Genomic DNA, 22,680 nt, shown 5'->3' on the forward strand with positions numbered 1-22,680 from the left:
ATACATGAGGTAATCCATATAACGGAGTTACAATCATTAAAGCATGCATGACATGGAGTATTCAATCTTTATTGCCTTATACTAAGTCGCACAAGTTAATATTCCCGAGCGATGTCCACCCACTCCTGCTGCTGAAGCCAGTCCACGGTCGTCTTGCTAAGCTGCACGGCCTGGGAAAGAATGTAATCCGGAATTGGCGGCTTCGATCCGAACAGTGCATTGGCTATGGTGACGAGACCCGGGCTCTGGCTGCCGAAGGCAGCGAACGCCACCGCGTTAGTGTCCCCGAGATTGAACTGGAAGTGAATGAGGCCCTGGGGGAACACAAACGCATCGCCCGTGTTCAGCTTCTTAGCGATGAGAATGTTGCCCTCTTCGGTGTTGGACCTGACGAAGCCAGCGAAGAGCGTTCCTTCCGCAACATGCAGTATCTCGGATGAGTGTGGATGCGAGTGAGGAGGGTTGAGACCGAAGGGCGCGTAGTCGATGCGAGACATGGCCACTCCAAGGGTGTTGAGGCCTGGGAGTCGGTTCACGTTGACCAGAGTGATGTTTGCGCCCAAATCGTTGTCGGTGTTTGCGACCTTGTCCAAGCCGGAGATGTAGAAGTCATCTGGTGTGACATTCGTGGGATCCTTGCAGGGGAATCCATTCACGAACACTGCAGCATGCATGATGAACAAGCTTAAGTAGCAACTTCAGCAAGTACATGCACAAAGACCCAGCTGCGAGATTAACCATGCATGCCTACCATTGGAGTCGAAGTCAGCAACACAGAAGTCTTGGAGAGGACTCGGATCAGAAGCCAATGCACGAGAGGAAGACAGGGTAAGAAGAGCAACAATGAGGATGATCCGAGCTGCCATCTGCTCTCTCTTTGAAAAAGCAAGATGAAATGATGTAAGTTTCTTTGTAACTGGCATCAAGAATCGGGATGTATATATAGAAACTTACGAGGTACTATTCAATTGTGAACTGGTTGATGGAGTCTGTATTCTTCACGGCAATGTGCTGACTAATTTAGCTGATGAAGGCCTTGACTTGCCGTGCTGACTAATTTAGCCGATGAAGATCTTGACTGCGCAATTTCTTCCCAAACATCTACCATTCTTCCTAATCATTATTCTAGTATCACTTACTTGGTTGCCTCACGTTCTTGACATCTATATCTCGGTGGCAACAACTAGCGGATGGCCAATTGACACAACTAACGACACACATGGTGGCATCAACCTATTTATTTTATGGACCAACCCTGTGAAATTTTATCAGCGAATGCTTCTACACTGAAACTTTAGTATGAAATCGTGGCATCATAACTTTTTTTTTTTTTACTCCAGCGTTTTATGAGGAAGAAGTTGAGCAATTTGTCTTGCTTTATTTTCTGTGCTAGACTCCACTGCGGCAGCCAAATGCTCTTACGCCCCCCCTTGTTCACTTGTCAAGCATGGAAGTTAAGTACTGAACCTTCGTCGGCGTATACTTGTGCATGGAAATTTTCGTTCCTTCCTTTCAATTAAGAGACAAAACAAGAAAGTTTAAATTATTAAGACGCATCACATTTATACAAATGTCAACGAATTTAAGCAAACGAAAATAACCTGATATCAGATTCTAGTTTGATAGGTCGAGTGACCCATGTTAGTTGGTAAGGACTCGAGCCCTTATTTCTTCTGCTCAAGTGCAAGATGTTTAGCGAATGTCATGCGCACAATTAATTTTCTTGGCTTTCAGACACCCACATATACTCTTCCTTGCTGTTTCCGTCAATTAACGTGAAGAGTATAAGATGAAATGTGGGAGTTACCTAAACGTAAAGATAGGAAAGCAATACAATGGATGAAATGTTGACGATTCAATACTCTGAGAAATAACGGAGGGGCAGTCCACACCGAGACAAGTATTCAACTCAGCACGCTCAATCATTTTCCACCGTGACTTGGATGCAATGAACCTATCCAGACTTTGAGAAATCAGGATGGCATTAGAGAAATACCTGAGACCGTCACCAGGCGTTAACTGGAGATTTAGGCATCAGTACTTGGCATGTTTATTATTATTATTATTATTATTATTATCTCGCTTGAATTATCAAATTACAACATAAGTAAAACAAAGACTTTGAATTCCATTTTCTAAGAAACAAAGACTGGACCACCGACCTATCTAGTGATATCTCTGGGAAATTTCTGAGCCTTTCACCAAGCATCCATTGAGAGTTAGACATGAGAATTAACTTGGCTTGTAATTCTATCAGCTCTAATGCTTTGGGACCTCTTGTCTTGTAAGTAGCAAAAAGAAAACGCAAACTTTGCCAGATTCTGGCAGTCGTAGTCATGGAAACGTTGCATGCATTCTCACAAAAAAAAGAAAAAAGAAGACACAAACCCGTTCACCATGTTAACATTGTGTTTTCTAATCTTAGATCACATCTCATCCTCAACAAGGAGCCAAGAAAGTTGTAGACCACCATACAAGTCAATGTAAGAAATTCAATTAGGATGATGTTTTATCTCTCAGGACTGGGGGAGTGTTCAAATACAATGGCTTGAAAACTTGGTCTGTACATAAAGAATTCTAAGCAAATTTCGCTTGTGAATGAGTCGATAGATCAAACATATGTATCTGATTATAACTGATTATAGAATGCTGTGATTATGTTTAAGCCCATCCAATGCGGTTCTTTATCTGATTATTTAATAAATGTTACACAATTGGATGCCGATCTCAACCCTAAGAAACAAAAGGATCTCCCTCGTCTTCAGCTTTTACTGTATTAAATCTAGGTTAAACAGTTGCTGAAACATTAAATCTAGATGCTTGAAAGTCATATAAGCCAACGATTCAGCTGACTCTAAAATTCTTTCTATTGTCAACATTTCGACATTCGACGTTGGATACGACGTGCATGAATAACGTGTTGACATTAACACAAAAGTCAACTTCTACTATATGAATCCCGAGTTTTCAAATTATTTATATTATGGGGTCGGACATACGTCGTTTGATCGACACGAAGAAAATAATTATAGGTGTAGGAGATTGAAATAAAATTTTTTTTTTTATTAAATTATCGAAGCATACAAAACACTCGTAGCCCATTGTCTGAGAGAATTTATAAATATCAAAAAATTAACCGAATGGACCATATACTTTGGATAACGCTTCTCACAGCCCATGGTATGGAAGTTTGCCTTTGCAAAACTCTAATGAGGACAAGTGAGTCCCATTCCATGTGCATAGACAGCATGCAGTCCATCAAGTATCGCTATTGCCTCGCAAAATAAGATCTCCCCTCGATCCACAAACCTGCAATCAACTAACATCGATTCAGCCAAGTAGTTAAGAAGAGTAAAACCAGTTCTCTCAGCCTGGTCCACCTACTGAATCATCATAATTCAATTTAACCCAACCCTCGGAAGGAAGAGTCCAATGGAGCTGATGGGGGTTTACCGTCATCAGACATTTTTGCCTTGCCCAAATCGACCCAATTATTCAATAAAAAGAGAAGTAAAAGATGTTCTAGACTGATTATATAAAGCCTCGTTACGAGTCCACCATAGCCATCGCAATCCAGTGGCTACCACCGTAGCATGCAACAGATTGTCCCCTCCAAAATTTACTAACCAGCATGCTAAGAGCTATATAATATAAAAGTTGTGTGCAATCTGGATTCCAAAAGACCCCACAGTGATCAAATGATTTAGATAGTGCAACACATAAAGGGCACTGCAGACGTATCATAAACACCCATGTGAGCAAGCCTATCTGCCAAGGGGAGTCGACAGTGCAAAAATTTCTAACCAAAAACTTTAATTCTTGGTAGCACCGACAGCTTTCACAAACGACGCCACTAGTCCTCTCGACCGGTAAGCTCGCTACAAACAGGGTTAAGAAACTTATAGTCCAATTTAACTGAAATAAAACCATTGACGTGTAGCTTCCAAAATGAAAAATCATCGCATGGCCAAATAGATAAATCCATATAGTAAATCCTATTAGTCAACTCTTTCCCAAAGTCAGCATATAACAAATCCACATTCTATTTACCGCCCACTAAAAAAATTAAAAATCAAGTATTCAGAATGCATAATTGATACACTGTAAAAATCCGACAACAATAATAGAGGGACAAAAGAAATCCAAGTATCCTCCCAAATGCGAATAAAACGTCCATTTCTAACAAATTTCTTAAAATCTTCACGCAAGGAAACAAAAGCAATAAGAAAAAGCCTCCAACTCCAACTACTAATTGTTTGAATTTTAAATTTTGATAATAAAATTAATTAATAAAATTATAATTTAATTAATGTTTGAGTGACGTAGAACTAACTTCGATCAAGGAAAGGTAAATTATTTGAAGTAGGAGAATCAAACGTTAAGTCGGAGAGCATCATATCAAAGATTGGATGTCGGGCTAGAGGTTTGGTTGACGTACTAGAGGATGGACTTCGTGCCATGAGTTCAGGCATCGGGCCAAAGGGATCGGGTATTGCTCCAAGAAAATTGGATGTTACAGGAGGTCAATATACCAATCGATCAAGCAATACGCCGAAGGTTTAGATGAAGCACCGGATAAACCAATGACATGCCAGATAACATAGGGTTCATGTTTACAATCGTTTGTATCTTGATCGAAGTAATTTAGGTTTTAATTCAGTTAGTTTTCGGTATAACCATGGCAACTTGATTAGGGGCATATTGGACCTGAATCAAGCTGAATTGGGCCTATTGGAAGGCCAATTCAGTAACTTGAATTTGGGACAGGTGGTGGAACTGCTTGTGAGCTAGAAAGTATGAAATGTACATTTCCAAAAAACCCGACGGTGGTATCGCCAAGGTCAACGGTGGTAACCGCCCATTATCAAGCAGTGGTATCGCCCAGATTAGAGGTGGTACCACTAGGACATTGTCTCCCAGATTGTGTCAAGTGGTGGTATTGCCCAAACTGGTGGTGGTTGTTGAATCTCGAATTTTGATGATGAAACCAATTGATAGTGTTTATGATCTGATCCATGTTTTGAGTGATGCAGGAAGCTTCGATCAGGGAGAGACAATTAAAGTAGGAATAATCATATTGGGTCGGAGTAGAACATATCAGAAGATTGGACGTCAAACCGGAGGATCGATCGACATATCGACAGAAGGCTTCGGGCCATGGGTTCGGGCATCGGGCTAAGAAGAGCATAAATTACACCAAGGAAATCGGAGTTACAGAGGTCAACTAGCCGATTGAGAAATAGGCCGTAAGAGAGGATGATGTGCCGAAGAATCGGATGAAGTGTCGATGAACCAATGATATGCCGGACAACATTTGATTTAAGCTTTGTAATAATTGTCTAGATCGAAGTAGGTTTTAGGCATAATTGGATTGGAATTGGGCTAACTCAATTAAGGGCCAATTAGGCCCAAGTTTGGGATGTGTTGGGCCAAGTGAAAGGCCAAAACATTGACCCAAACTGGTGGAACCATCGGTGTTACAGTCTCCAAGACTGTGTTGGTGGTGGTACTGTCCAAACTCAGTCTCTAAGATTGTCAGGAGGTGTTACCACTAGTCTGGATGATGGTACTGCCCAGACATAGTCTCCCAGGCAGTGCTACCGCTAGACTGGGCAGTGGTATTACCTAGTGTCAGTGCTACAGGCGGTGGTACCGCCCAGCAATGGTAGTGGAACCACTAGTACCCCAAAAATAGAGGATGAGACACTTTTTGGCTTTAAGTTTGAATCCACTTGAGGCCTATAAATACCTCTCTCATCCTTAGTTAACATACACAAGAATTGAGAGCAAAAAAGAAGAAAAATATACTTATAATCTTGTGAGAACTCATCTAAAACCTCTAAGTGTTAGTGTAGTTTAAGAGATGAGTTAGTGGGGGTGTAAAGGTTCTCTATTGAACCTATCAAAAGGAGAATCGGGTGTAAAAGGATTGTTGATCTTTGTATATTGAAGGAAGATCGGTAGTGGAAGCCAGTGGCCTAGAACGAAGAGAAATCGAGAGTAGATGTAGGTCATAACGATAGAACCACTATAAAAATCTGGTTTGTATTTCTATTTTGCTCTTTACTTTAATTGCAAACTAAAATTTTACTTTCACTACCTTTTTTAATTAGGCCCAAGTTTGGGATATGTTGGGCCAAGTGAAAGGCCTAAACATTGACCCAAACTGGTGGAACCATCGGTGTTATAGTCTCCAAGACTGTGTCGGTGGTGGTACTGTCCAAACTCAGTCTCTAAACTTGTCAGGAGGTGGTACCGCTAGTCTGGGTGATGGTACTGCCCAGACATAGTCTCCTAGGCAGTGCTACCGTCAGACTGGGCAGTGGTATTGCCTAGTGTCAGTGCTACAAATGGTGGTACCGCCCAGCAATGGCGGTGGAACCACTAGTACCCCAAAAACCAAGGATAAGACACTTTTAGGCTTTAAGTTTGAATCCACTTGAGGCCTATAAATACCCCTCTCATCCCTGGTTAACATACACAAGAATTGATAGCAAAAAGAAGAAAAATGTAGTTATAATCTTGTGAGAACTCCTCTAAAATCTCTAAGTGTTAGTGTAGTTTAAGAGATGAGTAAGTGGGGGTGTAAAGGTTCTCTACTGAACCTATCAAAAGGAGAATCAGGTGTAAAAGGATTGTTGATCTTGAAAATTTATTTTTCTCTAACTTATTGACTTTTTCACTAAGAGATTAATAAAATTATCTATGCCATTTTGAATCTCTTGAAAGTAATGTTGAGATTTTGATGATTTGAATTTAATGGGTTTTATCAAAATCATGATCTTAATTTCTCATGATTTATAACTTGAAATCATTTATGAATCAAGATCACCTACTTTGTGTTCTTATTGAAATTTATTGAAATAAATCGTGATTTTTTAGAATTATAACTTGAGAATTCTTTTTATAAATCAAAATAACTTTCTATGATTCTTTCTTTTTGCTATTTGAGTTATCTAAAAAGAATCATAATATGTCTCTTAATATTCATAATTTGTCTACATGATTCGTAAATCTCATTACCAATTCTTCTTGATATTCCTTATGTGATGATATGAATACATGAAATATTCATTAATTTATTTTGATATATACAAATGAAAAGTTATGATCAGTAGGATATAATTTGACAAAATTGATACCATCATGATATGAAGCATTTATGATTTGCAATGATGCATGCAATACTTGAGCTTTTTAATTATGATGTGATGTATTGCATATGATGTAAATCATGATTTAAATCTTCAGTAAATTTGCTTTGACTTGAATTCAATTTGAATTCAAGAGTTCTATCAATATGGCATATTGATAGGGAGAGTTTGTTTAAACTCTGTTATCAATTGGTTGTCATCATAAAAAAGGGAGAGATTATTGAATCTTGGATTTTGATGATGAAACTAATTAATAGTGTTTATGATTTGATCTGCATTTTGAGTGACGTAGGAAGCTTCGATCAAGGAAAGACAATTAAGGTAGGAAGAATCATATTAGGCCAAAATAGAATATGTCAGAATATTGGACGTCGAGCTAGAGGATCGATCGACATATCGGCAGAAGGAGGATCGGTCGACATATCGGCAGAAGGCTTCAGGCCATGGGTTCAAGCATTAAGCCAAGAAGAGCAGAAATTACACTAAGGAAATCAGAGTTGCAGAGGTCAACTGACCGATTGGGCAATAGGCCACGAGAGAGGATGAAGCGTCAAAGAATCAGATGAAGCATTGATGAACCAATGACATGCTGGACAACATTTGATTTAAGTCTTATAATAATTACCTAGATCAAAGTGGGTTTTAAGTGTGTAGGATTAACTATGATAACAAGACATAAATCAAAATGAAGTCCTAGAGTCAAGAACGAGATTTCGTTGGGAGTTCGAGAGTTAATCAGAAGTCCAGATGTTCATCGAAAGTTTTATCGGAATTGATCAAGAAGTCCAAAAGCTTGCCAAAGAAGCTTGTCGAAACTCGCCAAGAAGATCATCATGAAGTCGAAGAGCTTGCTACGAGTCCGCTGGAACTTTGTCGAGAGATCGTCGGAAGTTCATTGGAAGAAACCTAGACTTATGAACTTATTTAATTTAGTAAATGTCTTAAAATTCATAATTAGTATATAACTGGGTTAGAATTGGGTCAAATCAGTTAGAGGCCAATTGGGCCCAATTTTGGGCTGTGTTGGGCTAAGTGGAAGGCCCAAACAATGACCCAACAGGTGGCACCGTCATGGCACAATCTCTAAGATAGTGTCAAGCGGTGGTACCGCTAGTCTAGGTGATGGTACCACCTAGACATAATCTCCCAGGAGGTGGTACTGCCCAGTATCAATGCTACAGGTAGTGGTACTGCCCAACATAGGTAGTGGGACCGCTAGGACCTAGAAAACCCAAGATGAGATAGTTTTAGGCTTAAATTTTGAATCCACTTAAAACCTATAAATACCCATCTCATCCTTGGTTAAACTTACACACAATTGAGAACAAAAACAGGGGAAAATTCGGTTGCAATCTTGAGAGTACTCCTCTAGTCTAAAGTGTGATTTTTATTTAGAGAGAATGTAGTGAGGGTGTAAAGGTTCTCTCCTAATCCTGCAAAAGGAGAATAGAGTTGTAAAGAGGTGGTTGGTCTTCGCCTATTGAAGGAAGACCAACGGTGGATGCTAGTGACTTCAACGAAAGAGGAATCGATGGAGTGGATGTAGGTCAAATCGATGTAGGTGATCTTGATTCATAAATGATTTCAAGTTATAAATCATAGGAAATTAAGGTCATGATTTCGATAAAACCCATTAAATTCAAATCATCAAAATCTCAACATCACTTTCAAGAGATTCAAAATGGCATAGATAATTTTATTAATCTCTTAGTAAAAAAGTCAATAAGGTAGAGAAAAATAAATTTTCAAGAAAAATACTTTTCTCTTTTTAGTTGTTTTAATTCATATGATTTTATTTCATCTATGCCAAACATGTAGCATGTTTTAAAATTGAAAGTGCAAGTTTTATTATGACAAAGATCAATAAGGCACTTTCATTACCATGAAAATCAAAAATCGCAAGATTCATCATCCATAATTATAAAACCAATAAACACGATTTTTAAAATCTCATGCATAGAATAAAATCATGGTATCAAAACATCATTATATCATCAAGCATGATTTCATATTTTCAATCAAAATTATTTTGTTTGTTTATCATAAAATATGTATTTTTCTTGATTATTTTCAGAACTATGATCATAAATTTTGCATTTTCATCATTTTTTTTTAACATGTAATTTTCAAGAAAATTAATTCTATACTAAAAAAGAAAATGCATTATGTAGAGCATCATGTAATTTCGAAATAAATTAAGGAGGTTTTGATTACCTCATCGTTGAATATCGTTAAGGTGTAGTTTGCCACCTCGCCTTTCTTGATTTTCTCCTCGTCTTCGGAGGAGCTCGATTCATCCCACTTTATGTTCTTCTTCTTTGGCCTCTTCCTTCATTCAATTTTATTGTTTATTTTAGATTTTTGTTTAATAAACTTATTAAGATTTAGTGTTCGAAGTTCAAGTTCATCATTGTCCTCATCACTTGAGTCATCGCTCAAGTGGTATTCATTTGTCCGAAGTTCCAAATCCTTCCTGTTCTTTGGAATATGATTTTGTTCATCATATTCATCATGTGGATTGTGCACCATTTCATATGTCATCAAAGAACCAATTAGTTCTTCAAGTGGTAAGTTGTTTAGGTTTTTAGCTTCTTGTATTGCAGTTACTTTTGAATCCCACTTCTTAGAAAGAGAACGCAAAATCTTGTTTACGAGTTCAAAATCCGAAAAATATTTTCCAAGAGCTCTTAAACTATTGACGACATCTGTGAAACGGGTGTATATGTCGCCTATAGTCTCGCTTTGTTGCATTCGAAAAAGCTCAAAATCATGCAATAAAATGTTAACTTTCGAGTCTTTGACTCTACTAGTTCCCTTGTGCGTGATTTCAAGTGTTCGCCAAATGTCAAAAGCCGTTTCACACGTAGAAATCCGATTGAACTCATTTTTGTCCAAAGCGCAAAATAAGGCATTCATAGCCTTTGCGTTTAAAGAAAAATACTTCTTCTCCAAATCCGACCATTTGTTCATCGGTTTAGAGAGAAGTTGAAAACCATTTTCAACGATATTCCATAAATCCAAATTCATAGAAATCAAGAAAACTCTCATTCGAGTTTTCCAATAAGTGTAGTCCAATCCGTTAAACAATGGTGGACGAACAACCGATAAACCCTCTTGAAAGCCATGAAGAGTCATTTCTCTCGGGTGTAAATCCGAAATGAGAATGAGTTGTTACTAAAATGATGTATTATAAATGTTGATTTAATGTCATGAATACTCTAAATGATGAATGTTTGGTATCATTATCAAAATGTTGATAAATAAGTATCATGTATAATATGCTCATAATATTGATTGATTTATTTAGTATCATGAATGAATGAAATATAAGGTTTTTGAAATTGTGCATGTTCGAATTTGAAAATATAATGATGCATAAATAAGATTGAAACCTACCTTTGTCATGATTTAGAAATTAATGTAAAGGGTCTTCCCTTCTTTTTGCCAATGATATAGGGGGAGAAAGAGTTGCTAATGTACATATCTCAAAGAGAAAATTGCTAGCTTGCGTGTCTTAAAATGTTAAAATTTTTTTGCTAGCTTGTATATTGTAAACTTGCTATTGTACTACCATGATGATGAGCATGTCTTATCTTCATGATTGTATTTGAAAAACTGTGGCAAAAATATGTCCGAATGATTGAACTTGTTAAAATTAATTTTTGGACTTTCTTGATTGAATGATCAAATAACTCGATTGCCATGATGATTTTACACAATTACATGCCCTAATAACAGGTTGGAAATTATGTGCTTTGGATACAAAAAATTCCATGATAATAAGCATGTTTTATCCTCATGATTGTATTTGAAAATCAATAGCACAGCCTTGTCCGAATGCATGAAAGTGTTAATTTCATTTTCCGATTCTCTTAACTATTGGTATCCTAACAATTGGATTTTCGAATTATCCTCTTCCAGACTTAATAAGCATATGTCATATCAAGTTTAATTCATATCATTGATTTTTGACATATGGAATCAACTAGCAAATATATCTCTCATACATTTGTTATGTGAACAATATTTTGTTTTGAGAAATGGATTTGATGAAATGATTCATGCTTATAAATTCTTTCTTGAAAAAGGAAGTCATTTTTACGTACAAGGATTTGATTCATGTACATATCTTGATACTTGTAAAAATGAAGCATGCTTTAATATCTTATCAATTTTAACTTCATTCGAGTAAGCTCAGAAATAGCTTTCCTCCTTCATGTAAAAAGAAAATAACAAATAAAATGGAAGAAGTTTTTAAAGCTATCTCCATGTTATGTTTTCCTTGAGATGTTTGAATATTTGGTATCTTATCACTCTTTGTTGAAAATTGACATGAACCTGCTTATGATATCGCACTTATATTTAGAATTTGCTTATATCGTTCTCCTTTTTGTTGACAACAAAGGGGGAGAAATATATGAATTGATGCTATGATTGCCATATTTGCTCTATGCCATGGTTGCATTATAATAATAAATCAAGAACTAGCATCGCAACTTTACTTATTGATATCTTGCCATGTGATGAAATACTACAATTGATAAACACTTGAAATGTTTGCGCTACGATATCAAAAGCTTACATTGCAATCTTACATGTTGATATCATACCATTTGATAATAGCAAACTTGCATGATGGTAAAAATGGATATTATGTTTTTCATGCAATAAGTTAAACTAATATTCTAAACACAAGAATAGTTGGACTTCTCCTTTTTGTTGATGATAAAGCGGGAGAAGTATGTTGATGACATGACATGTTATGCATAATTTTATGCATAAGTTTTTAATGACATATTGCAAGTATTCATGATGAATATTGCAATGACTTGAATTCAGTTTGAATTCAAGATGGCATATTGATAGGGGGAGTTTGTTTAAACTCCGGGAGTTTGTTTAAACTCCGGGAGTTTGTTTAAACTCCGGGAGTTAAGTTTAACTCCGTCATCAAGTGGTTCTCATCATAAAAAAGGGGGAGATTGTTGAATCTTGTATTTTGATGATGAAACTACTTGATATATGTTTATGATTTAATCTGCATTTTGAGTGACGCAGGATGCTTCGATCAGGATGAGATAATTAAAGCAGGAAAATCATCTTGTGCCGGAGGAACATGTCAGAAGATTAGATGTCGGGCCAGTGGATCGGTCGACATATCGACAGAAGGCTTCGGGCCGTGGACTCGGGCATCGGGCTAAGAAGAGTGGGTATTGTGCCAAGGATATCGAAGTTGCGGAGTCAACTAGTCGATTGGGCAATAGCCTGTAGGAGAGGACGATGCGCTGAAGAATCAGACGAAGCATCAAGGGACCAATGACATGCCGGACAACTTGGTTAATTGCTTAGGATTAATTGTCTCGATCGAAGTTTTGTTTTAAGTGTGCAGGATTAACTACGATGGAAGAAAGACATGCAGCAGGAGTTGCGCCGGAGTCAAGACAATGATCATGTTAGGAATTCGAGAGTTCGACGGAAGTTCGGACAATCATCGGAGGTTCTGCGGGAACAAATCCGAGAAGTCTATGAGCTTGCCAAAGAAGCTTGTCGGAATTCACCAAGTGGATCGTCGCAAGTCCGCAGGAGCATCACCGAGGGTTCATCGGATGATCGACGGAAGTTCGCCGGAAGAAGCGATTGACGCACCGGAGCAAGTTGCAGTAAATATCTTAGGGAATATCGTAGTTAGCACAATGATTAAGTTGGAAATGGGAGGTGATCCCATTAACTTAATCTCGGGGCAATTGGGCCCCTGAAAAACCCAAATTGGGCCGAATGGATCAACCCATTCGGACCCTGATTTCTGCCAGGCGGTTGAACCGCCGAAGGCAGGAGGTTGCACCGCTTGGGCTTAGTCTCCGAGCGAGACTGGGAGGTGCAACCGCTCCAGCCAAGCGGTGGCACCGCCTGGGCTCAGTCTCCGAGCGAGACTGGGTAGTGCAACCTTCCCTGACAGGAGGTGGCACCGCTTGAGCTCGATCTTCGAGCTCTACCACGAGGTGCAACCGCCTCAGTCAGGAGGTGGCACCACCTGAGCTCGGTCTTCGAGCTCTGGCAGGAGGTGCAACTGCCCCTGACAGGAGGTAGCACCGCCCAGAGGCTCAGTCTTCGAGCTCTGCCAAGCGATGCAACCACCTCAATCAGGAGGTGCAACCGCCTGATCCCGGAATTCCGGGAATTGACAGTTTTGAGCTCCAAATTTGAACTGGGTTAGGGCCTATAAATACCCCACCCATTCAGCACTGAAAGGGCTTGAACTTACACCGAAATCTTGATCTTGTTATGTGATTTTTAGAGCTCAAAATTGTTGTAAAGGCCAAAAGTTCTTCTCCCTCTTTTCTTCTAAGTTCTGAGCTGTAAAGAGAGGAGAGAAAATTCTGTAAGGGTTGTCTCCTAAGCCCGTCAAAAGGAGTGAAACTGTAAAAGGGTGGTTGGCCTTCGCCTATTGAAGGAAGGCCTCTAGTTGACGTCGGTGACCTCGTCGGTGGAGGAAGCCAAAAGTGGAGTAGGTCAAGATTGACCGAACCACTCTAAATCTCGGTTTGCATTTACTTTGAGCATCTTATCTTTACTGCAAACATCCTCAATGGCTTACTGCCCTCTGTGCTTTTACGAACGTGTTTCAAAGTTCAGTGCTTTCCGAATCGGCGTTTAGACGCAAATCAGTTTTATCGTACGAACGTCGTATTTCAGTTTGCGCTTATATTCTGATTTTCATCATAACTGCAAACTGCCTTCATAGATTTACTTTAACGTCATCTCGCTTGATCTTAAGTTAAAGTAATCTTAGAATCGGCTTTCACACCGAAATCGGTTTTATCGTTCGAACGTTTTTTAATCGTAGAAAGATTTTCGCTGTACTAATTCACCCCCCCCCCCTCTTAGTGCTCTTGATCCTAACAGTCAATAGTCTAAAAGGACTTGGTAAAGGTTTCTCAGATTTTGAGCTCGTCAATAAAATTTTAAGATCCATTCCAAAGAGTTGAGATCCTAAAGTAATGACCATTCAAGAGGCCAAAGATCTAAATAACTTTTCTCTTGAAGAACTAATTGGGTTACTAATTACCTATAAAATGACATATAAGGCTCATGAAGAGCTTAAGGACACCCTTCTAAAGAATAGGAAAGATATAGCCCCGAGAACATAAGAAGACCACTTGAAAGAAAACTCAAGTGATGAGGATCTTGATGAAGACTTAGCACTATTAACAAGAAAATTTATAAAAAGAAATAAATTAAAAAATGATACTAAAAATAAATTTGGACTAAAGCAAGAACAAGTGATATGCTATGAATGCAAGAAACTGGGATACTTCAAAAGTGAATATCCCCAAGCAAAGAGGAGGCAACCAAAGAAGAAGGCTCTCAAAGCAACATGGGATGACTCAAGTGCATCCAAAGAAGAGGAGTCAACCAACACCGAGTAAGTTGCTCACTATGCGCTAATGGCCATTAGAGATGAGATAACAAGTTCATTTGATGTAAATTTAACTTCCAATGAACTTTCAAGTGAATTGTTTGATGAATGTAGAATCTTAAGTAAAAAGTAAAACTTTTTGAAAAAGGAACATGTTTCTCTTATTAATAACTTTGATAGAGTAAAGATTAAGCATAAAAATAGCTTAGTATCCTATATAAAATATGATGAACTAGAGTTACTTCAAAAAGAAAACTTACTACTTAAGAAAACCTTTGAAAAGTTTGAGGTGGTAGCAAATCCTTGAACATTATCCTTGCCAACAAGAGCCACCTTCATAAAAAAGGTGGAATCGGATTTGTGAGTAGCTCTCACCATAATCCAACCACCTTTGTTAAAGGCCCTACCTTGCATGTTTCACCCCGAAATAAATGTAACTTTTGTTACAAATTTGGGCATGTAGCTTATCATTGTCCATTTAAGAAATGTAGTCCACATAAATTAATTTGGGTTCCTAAAAGAACCCCAAATGACTCGATGCAAAATGATAAGCTATGTAGATCGATTTTTAAGGCACACAAGGTCAAATGAGTACTTAAAAATCATCCTTTTCTTAGAAAAGTTTACCATCATAAGCTAGGAGCAAGAGATGGTACCTTGATAGTGGATGCTCAAGGCATATGACTGGAGATCCATCTCAATTCTTTATGCTCACTAGCATAGACGAAGGATATGTCATCTTCGGAGACAACAACAAGGGTAAAATCATTGGCAAAGGAATCATAGGTAAAATTCCAACTTCTTTATTGAAGATGTATTGTTAGTTGATGGCTTAAAGCATAACCTCTTGAGCATTAGTCAATTGTGTGATAAAGAATATATTATTAGATTTGAATCTAATGCTTGCATTATTGAAAAACCATACAAAAACACATCTATGATTGCACTAAAACAAAATAACGTATACACTATTGACATCAATGATCTTTGCAATGAAATGTGTTTTTTTAGTTTTGAATGATGATGCTTGGCTTTTGTTGAATCTCGTATTTTGATGATGAAACCAATTGATAATTCTGTTTATATTTTAATCTATATTTTGAGTGACGCAGGATGTTTTGATCAGGATGAGACAAATAAAGCAGGAAAAATCATGTTGTGCTGGAGGAACATGTCAGAAGATTGGACGTCGAGCCGGTGGATCGGTCGACGTGTCGACAGAAGGCTTCGGGTCGTGGACTCGGGCATCGGGCCAAGAAGAGCGGGTATTGTGCCAAGGATATCGGAGTTGCGGAGTCAACTGGCCAATTGGGCAATAGGCCGCAGGAGAGGACGATGCGCCGAATAATCGGACGAAGCGTCGAGGGACCAATGACATGCTGGACAACTTGGTTAATTGCTTAGGATTAATTGTCTCAATCAAAGTTTTGTTTTACATGTGCAGGATTAACTATGATGGAAGTAAGACATGCAGCAGGAGTTGCACCAGAGTCAAGACTATGATCACGTTGGGAGTTCAAGAGTTCGACGGAAGTCCGGACAGTCGTCGGAGGTTCTACGAGAACAAATTTGAGAAGTCCAGGAGCTTGCCAAAGAAGCTCATCGGAACTCGCCAAGTGGATCATTGTAAGTCTAGGAGTTTGTCGAAAGTCCGCCGGAGCATCGCCGAAGGTTCGTCGGATGTTCGCCGGAAGAAGCGATTGACGCATCGGAGCAAGTTGTAGTAAATGTCTTAAGAAATATCATAGTTAGCATGTAGATTAAGTTAGGAATGGGAGGTGATCACATTAACTTAATCTGGGGGCAATTGGGCCCTTGATAGACCCAAATTGGGCCGAATGGATCAACCAATTCGGACCAGGATTCCTGCCAAGCGGTGGCACCGCCAGGGTCGGCGGTGCCACCGCCTAGGAGATAGTCTCCCAGGAAGTACTGCCACCGCCTAAGCTCAGTCTCCGAGCGAGACTAGCTGTGTAACCACCCCAATCAAGCGGTGGTACCGCTTGGGCTCAATCTCCGAGCGAGACTGGGCGGAGCAATCGCCCCTGTCAAGCGGTGGCACCACCCAGAGGCTCAGTCTCCAAGCTGCTAGGCAGTTGTACCGCTCCAGTCAGGAGGTAGTACTGCCAGGACCCCGGAAATCCGGAAAAAGATATTTTTGAGCTCCAAATTCAAACCAGTTTGGGGCCTATATAAACCCCGCCCTTTCCTGCATGAAAGGGCAACAAAAGGGATCGAAAATCCAATCTTACTCTATGATTTTTAGAGCTCAAAAGTGTTGTAAAGGCTAGAAGTTCTCCACCCTCTTTACTTCCAAGTTTTGATCTTTCAAGAGAGGAGAGAAATTCTGTAAGGGTTGTCTCTTAAGCCCATCAAAAGGAGTGAAACTGTAAGAGGGTGGTTGGCCTTCGCCTATTGAAGGAAGGCCTCTAGTGGACGTTGGTGACCTCGTCAGAGGAGGAAGCCGAAAGTGGATGTAGGTCACGTTTGACCGAACCACTCTAAATCTCGGTTTGCATTTACTTTGAGCATCTTATCTTTGCTGCAAACCTCCTTAGTAGCTTATTGCCTTCTGCTCATTTACAAATGTGTTTCATAGTTAAGTATTTTCCGAATTGGCGTTAAGACGGAAATCAGTTTTATCGTACGAACATCATATTTCAGTTTGCGCTTACATTCTGATTTCCATCATAACTGAAAAGTACCCTTATATCTTTGCATTAACTGCATCTCGTTTGGTCACAAGTTAAAGTGATTTACGAATCGACTTTCATACCGAAATCGCTTTTATCGTACGAACATTGTATTCCAATTTGCTATTACATTTTGTTGTCTATCTTAAACTGCAAACTGCCTTTATATATTTGCTTTAACTACATCTCACTTGATCATAAGTTAAAGTGATTTACGAATCGACTTTCTTACCAAAATCACTTTTATCGTACGAATGCAGTTTTAATCGTCGAAAGTTTTCTGCTGTACTAATTCACACCCCCCCCCCCTTAGTGCTCTTGATACTAACAATTGGTATCAGAGCCACAGTTTTCTAATTTGGTTTAACACCCAAATAGAAATGGCTCATTTTGGCTTTCAAGAGGGTCAATCTCTCATTTGTCCTCCCTTTTTCAATGGGACGGACTATACTTATTGGAAAACTCGAATGAGAGTTTTTTTGCTTTCGTTGGATTTAAATTTATGAAATATTATCGAGAACGGTTTTCAAATGTCTTCTCTTCCAATGAACCATTGGAATGATTTGGAGAAGAAGACATTTTCTTTAAATACTATAGCTATGAATGCTATATTTTATGCCTTAGACAAAAATGAGTTTAATCGGGTTTCTATGTGCGAAACAACTTTTGATATTTGGCGCACTCTTGAAATCACACACGAAGGCACAAGTAGTGTAAAAGATTCTAAAGTAAATTTTTTGATGCATGATTTCGAGCTTTTTCGAATGAAGCCGAGCGAAACTATTGTTGACATGTACACCTGTTTCACGGATGTCATCAATGGTTTAAAAGCTCTTGGCAAATGTTTCTCAAATTTTGAACTTGCTAGTAAAGTTTTATGATCACTTTCTAAAGCTTAGGAATCAAAAGTAACGGCAATACAAGAAACAAAAGATTTAAATATTTTTTCACTTGAAGAACTAATTGGTTCGTTGATGACATATGAAATGGTGCACAATACACATGATGAATAAAACAATCTTCCAAAGAACAGGAAGGATTTGGGACATAGAATATTTGAAAACCACTCGAGCATAAGCTCAAGTGATGGTGAACAAGAACTATAAATGAAATCTAAAAAGTTCATAAAACAAAAATTAAAAAGCAAAAAAAAGGAACTACTTGCTTTGAACGCAAGAAAAAGAATACAATTTGGGATGAATCGAGCTCCTCTAAAGACAATGAGAAAATCAAGAAAGGCAAGGTAGCAAACTACGCCTTAAGGACATTCAACGATGAGGTAATCGAAACCCCCTTAATTTATTTTGAAATTACTTGATATTTTTCATGATGAATTTTTTTTTTGTTTAGAATTAATTTTCTTGAAAATTACATGTTTTATAATGAAAATACAAAAATTAGGAATCATGCTTGTCATTCTAGTAATTTTGAAAATAATCATGAAAATTACATGTTTATGATAAACAAAATGATTAAAAATGTCTTATGAAATCATGCTATATGTGGTTAAGAAGTAATAATGTGTATCATGTTTGATTAACATTGTTGAATGGTATCATGTTTGATTAACTAATTTCTCAATTTTGATTAAATGAAATCATGTTTGATTTGAAGTAATGCATAATGATGTAATGAAAATATTAAATGTTTTTGATACCATGATTGACGATTTTATGCATGAGATTTTAAAAGTTATACATGATGATTTGGTCTTGATGGTTTTTATGAAGAAATTCATTTTTTGATCCTAAACATTGATGCATGTTTTTATTTGACATAAAAGAAAAGAACATGCATGTATGAAATAAATCACATGAATTAAAACAACTAAAAAGTGGAAAGGTTTCTTCTTGAAAAATTTATTTTTTCGACTTTATTGATTTAAAAAAAAAAGAAAATTAATGAATCTATTTATATTACTTTTGTGAATCTCTTGAAAATGATCTTGATTTGATGATTTAAATGAGATTTATCTTGATTTTTCAAAATTTATAAATTGAGATTTCTTATACTTAAGTCAAGATTTTATATGGATGAATTAATATATTGTTCTCTTACAAGATTGAATGAATTCTATCTATATCATGATCTCCTAAGAATTCTTTTCATTTTTTATTTAAAGTGGAGATATGTCAAAATGAATCATGTCTTTTGGTATTCAATGATTTTATCTTTCATGACATGATGTGATTATATTTATGGCTTGTATGCCTTGAAATGATTAAAATATTTTACACTATTTTGTTCTTCCCTTCTTCTTTCTTATTTACAATGATAAAATTGGGAAAAATTTTGATCATGCATGGTAGGATATAATTGCTCTAATGAGAATTTTACACTATTGCATGCCTTAATAACATGTTGGAAATTATGTGTTTTGGATACAAAAAATTTCATGATAATAAGCATGTTTTATCTTTATGATTGAATTTGAAAATCTATAGCAAAACCTTGTCCGATTGAGTGAAAGTATTAAATTTTATTTTCGGATATTCTTGATCCTAATAATCGGATTTTTTCGATACACTATTCTCTTTCGAGACTTAATAAACATATGTCATATCGAGTTTGACTCATATCATTGATTTTTGACATATCGAATCAACTAGCAAATGCATCTCTCATAGACTTATCATGTGAAAAATATCTTTCGAGAAATGGATTTGATGATTCCTTCTTATATCTTTAGAGAAATAGTAGCATATCATGGTTTGTTAGGATAAGTCTCCCTTTTTTTTTGGTAAATAGCAAAAAGAAACAAGGAGAAAATGATCTTAATTCATAGAAAGATTTCAAGTATCAAATATTGAGAAATCAAGATCATAAATTGGATTATTTTCCTCTTTAGTAAATGGCAAAGAGAAACAAAAGAGATCAAATAAGAGATCTTGATTCATAAAAGATTTCATGTTATAAATATCAAGAAATTATGATTTCGATAAAACTCATTCAAATTCATTTTCATAGTCCAAGAGATTCACAAAAGCATAATATACATATATTCAAAAATCTTTTATTGAAAAATCAATAAGATAGAGATGTTTCATTTTAAGTTGTTTATTTCATAAAAGCATGCCTTTTCTTTTTTGTTGAATCTTGGATTTTGATGATGAAATCAATTGGTAAATTATTTGACCTAATCTATGTGTTGAGATAAATGTGTAGAATTAACTATGATAGCAGTAAGGCGTAAAGCAGATGATGAGTCGAAATCGAAGATTCGGACGATGTACCGGGAGCTCACCGAGAGCTCGCCCGAAGATTGCCAAGAGTTCGTCGGATGATCATCGAGAGTTCATCACCAGAAGCTCATTGGAAGATCACCAAGAGCTCATTAGAAGATCGCTGAGAGTTCACCAGAAGTGGGCCGGAAGACTCGTTGAGAAGTTCGTCGGAGGATGACTGAGAAAAATTAACATACCGGACTAATCGCTTGCCTTAATTGTAGTTAGTACATTAGTTGAGTTAGCATTGGAAGGTAATCCCACTAACTTAGATAGAGGCCAACTAGGCCCTTAAGAGGGTTGATTTGGGCTGGATTGAATAGCCCATTCAGCATATGAAATCATGGCCGGCAATAGCATTACTTGGGACTCGGTCTCCCAGGTGTTTTGGGCAGTGGTACTGCCGATAGTTAATGCTGTCAAGTAGTGGTACTATTAGAGCTCGGTCTCCGAGCTCTATCAAGTGGTGGTACCATCGAGACTGAGCGATGGTACCGCCTAGTGAGTGTCAGTCTGGAAGCGATAGTATCGCCCAATAATGGTGGTGGTATCGCTAGTACCCCGAAATCCTAAGAATTGACACTTTTTAGCTCCAATTCAGAAGCCATTGGGGCATATAAATACCCTACCCTTTTCTGCATGAAAGGGTAATAAAGTGCAATTGATAGTGTGAAAAATTATAAGTGTTTAGGGTGTTAAAAGTGTTATAAAAGTAAGAAGTATCCTCCTCCTCCCTCTCTTAGCTTTGTAACCATTCAAGAAAGAGGAATGAGACTTGTAAGGGTTATCTCCTAAACTTGGTAAAAGGAGAAAGAGATGTAAAAGGTGGTTGGTCTTCACCTATTGAAGGAAGGCCATTAGTGGATGCCGGTGACCTCGACGGAGGAGGAATCCGAAAGTGGATTAGGTCATAACGACCGAACCACTCTAAATTCTGATTTACATTTTATCTTAAGCAATTTACCTTTCTTGCAAGCTACTTTAACTTTTTACAGTCTTCTCTTCGCTCCAATACACTTTCGAGTTAAAATATTTATGAAAATGATTTTCGTTGGAATTAGGTTTAATTGAAACAAAGACTTTTGAAACGAATAATTTTTCTGCTGCACTAATTCAACCCCCCCCCACCCTCTTAGTGCCGCTTTTGATCCTAACAATTGGTCTCAGAGTGAGGTCACTCTTATTTGGTTTGAAACCCAAGAGAGATGGCATTTGCTAGCAACCAAGAGGGTTATTCAATTACACATTCGCTCATATTCAATGGAACATATTACACATATTGGAAGACTAGAATGAGGATCTTTCTGATTTCTATGGATTTTGAACTATGGAACATTGTTGTAAATGGTTTTCAAAAGTCTTCTCTTCCAATAAACGATTGGAATGAGTTGGAGAAGAAGACTTTCGCTTTAAATGCCAAGGCAATGAATGCCTTATTTTGTGCTTTAGATAAAAACGAATTCAATCAAGTGTTTATTTGTGAAACGACTTTTGATATATGACACACTCGAAGTAACTCACGAAGGCACTAGTAGAGTAAATGAGTTAAAAATTAATTTTTTAGTCCATACTTATAAGTTGTTTTGAATGAAACCGAGTGAGACCATTGGAGATATGTACACCCGATTTATGGATATCATCAATGGTCTAAAAGGACTTGGTAAAGGTTTCTCAGATTTTAAACTTGTTAATAAAATCTTAAGATCCCTTCCAAATGTTAGGATCCTAAAGTAACGACCATTCAATAGGTCAAGGATTTAAATGTCTTTCTTCTTGAAGAACTAATTGGGTCACTAATGACCTATGAGACGACTTGTAATGCTCATGAAGAGCTTGAGAACAACCTTCCGAAGAATAGGAAGGATATTACACTAAGAACTCAAGAAGACCATTTGAAAGAAAATTCAAGTGATGAGGACTATGATGATGACTTGACACTCTCGATAAGAAAGTTCAAAAAATTCATAAAAATGAATAAATTTAGAAATGACACTAAAAATAAATTTGAACCCAAGAAAGAACAAGTCATATGCTACAAATGCAAGAAGCTAGGACATTTCAAAAGCGAATGTTCCCAAGAAAGAACAAACAACCAAAGAAGAATAAGGCTCTTAAAGCAATGTGGGATGACTCGAGTGCATCAAAAGAAGATGAGCAATCCAACACCAAGCAAGTTGCTCACTATGTGCTAATGG

At 37.5% G+C, this 22,680-nt stretch overlaps 1 pseudogene; it reads right to left on the reverse strand.

The window, feature by feature from the left end:
- LOC135642176 (putative germin-like protein 2-1) overlaps positions 1-919 on the reverse strand; it is a 970-nt pseudogene extending 51 nt beyond the window's left edge.
- Between the last annotated feature and the right edge of the window lie 21,761 nt (positions 920-22,680).

This window comes from Musa acuminata, chromosome BXJ3-7, assembly GCF_036884655.1.
Source record: "Musa acuminata AAA Group cultivar baxijiao chromosome BXJ3-7, Cavendish_Baxijiao_AAA, whole genome shotgun sequence".
Lineage (NCBI taxonomy): Eukaryota > Viridiplantae > Streptophyta > Magnoliopsida > Zingiberales > Musaceae > Musa > Musa acuminata.